This window comes from Tachyglossus aculeatus, chromosome 21 (assembly GCF_015852505.1).
Source record: "Tachyglossus aculeatus isolate mTacAcu1 chromosome 21, mTacAcu1.pri, whole genome shotgun sequence".
Lineage (NCBI taxonomy): Eukaryota > Metazoa > Chordata > Mammalia > Monotremata > Tachyglossidae > Tachyglossus > Tachyglossus aculeatus.
Window position 1 is genome coordinate 75997305 of NC_052086.1, and position 2237 is coordinate 75999541.

At 45.5% G+C, this 2237-nt stretch overlaps 1 pseudogene; it reads left to right on the forward strand.

Moving 5' to 3' along the window:
* Nucleotides 1-679: 679 nt before the first annotated feature.
* Nucleotides 680-1581, forward strand: LOC119942155 (annotated as a pseudogene).
* Nucleotides 1582-2237: the final 656 nt, after the last annotated feature.

Genomic DNA, 2237 nt, shown 5'->3' on the forward strand with positions numbered 1-2237 from the left:
GGCAAAAAAACTGAATTTGGGGATGAAAAGGAGATAAGCCAAGGAGCGCTTGAGGACCATTATCCCATAGGTTTCCCATTTTGGAGGTGGACCCATTATTTTCATCTTAATTTGGGGAGCCGGACTCCTAGTTTTTCTCCCCTAAGGTCTGACACACATGAGGGCTTCCAGTCAGGGCTGAAAACTCCCTGAATTAAGTCTTTCAGATCCATTATTTGTTCAGATTCCACTTGCCACTTCCAAGTCTTCCTGACCACAACCACACTCCTTTTTTGTCAATTGTATTTATTGAGCGCTTACCGTGTGTGGAGCACTATACGAAGCGCTTGGGAGAGTACAATGTAACAATAAACAGATACATTTCCTGCCCACAACAAGCTTACCGTCTAGAGAGTCTAGAGCAATTTCTGGTTATTAGCGTCAAGAGACTCCCATCACCTTTTTCCCTCTTACTTATCGACCTTTAAAATGCTTACTACATGTTAGGCACTGCACTAAACACTGGAGTAGATAGAAGCTAATCAGGTTGGACACAGTCCCTGTCCCACATGGAGATCACAGTCTTAATGCTGCCTTCACAGATGAGGCAACTGAGGCACAGAGAAGTGACATTTTTAAATGGTATTCATTAAAGTACTTACTATGTGTCAATGTGTCAATGTGGTACTTACTATGTGTTATGTGGTCTGATGGACGGTATGAGTATGAAAGACTTCCAAGAGAGCGACTACCTCCATGAACTCACTCTGAGGACGACTACCATAGAGTAGTTAATGTTGTGCCTAAGAAACCCCTTCTCCTAGACAGACCTGGTGAAGACGGCTACAGCAGATATGATTATGGCCACTTCGATCACCGAGACTGTGATGAAGGCCGCAGTTTTTTCTCACGATCGAAGAAGTGGTCCACCTCACAGAGGCGATGACTCTGGATATAGATGGCCAAGGGATGATCATCGTCAGTCTGACTACAGGGACGGCAGAGATGGCTTTAGACGAAAAATCTTCTACTCTTCTCATTACACGGGAGAGTGGTTTCCTCATAAAAGAGACGCTCCTTTCTTCAGGGAATCACCCATAAGCTGCTCATAGCAGATCTGGCTCCAGCGTTAGCAGTAGAAGCTATTCTCCGGAAAGAAGCAAAAGTTATTCTTTCCACCAGTCGCAGCATAGCGGAAATAAGGATAGGCCTTCTGTACCGTCATCAAGGGATACATCACCTTCAAGCTCCACCACGGTTCCTTCTTCAAAGGTTGGGGATGTCACGGAGTCCCAGAGACAAGCACCCAAGAGGCAGCGGGTCTTGGAAAAACCCAGCGGGCTCAGTGAAAAAGAGCTTGCTGAAGCTGCAAAAAAGTGGGCTGCTGAAAAATTGGAGAAAACTGGTGACAGCAACTTACCTGAAATTTCGGAATATGAAGCTGGATCCTCTGCCGTGTTGTACAGTGACCAACCAGGAGAGGCAGAGACTAATGTAACGGAGAGCACAGAACTGTCGGAGGACAAACACAGTACTGAGCGCTCAAAAGCAATATCATCAAAAATCAAAGAGATTGAGGAGAGCTTCCTGAGGCCTCACTGACCAGTCTTCTTTTAGACTGTGAGCCCACTGTTGGGTAGGGACTGTCTCTAGGTGTTGCCAATTTGTACTTCCCAAGCGCTTAGTACAGTGCTCTGCACATAGTAAGCGCTCAATAAATACGATTGATTGATTGATTGATTGTCTGCAGAGATTGTCTACAGACAGGAGCTCTGATAGAGTGCAGCCAGAGTCTTCAGACTCAGATGGATTTGTATTTCCTCCTTGAGCTAGCTCTCTTCCTCCCTTCGAGGCCCTGCTGAGAGCTCACCTCCTCCAGGAGGCCTTCCCAGACTGAGCCCCTTCCTTCCTCTCCCCCTTGTCCCCCTCTCCATCCCCCCATCTTACCTCCTTCCCTTCCCCACAGCACCTGTATATATGGATATATGTTTGTACATATTTTTTTTTACTCTATTTTATTTGTACATATCTATTCTATTTATTTTATTTTGTTAGCATGTTTGGTTTTGTTCTCTGTCTCCCCCTTTTAGACTGTGAGCCCACTGTTGGGTAGGGACTGTCTCTATATGTTGCCAATTTGTACTTCCCAAGCGCTTAGTACAGTGCTCTGCACATAGTAAGCGCTCAATAAATACGATTGATGATGATGAATGGGGGACAGAAGCTCTGTGTGTTTGATCAGGTTTTGCCCTGTATAT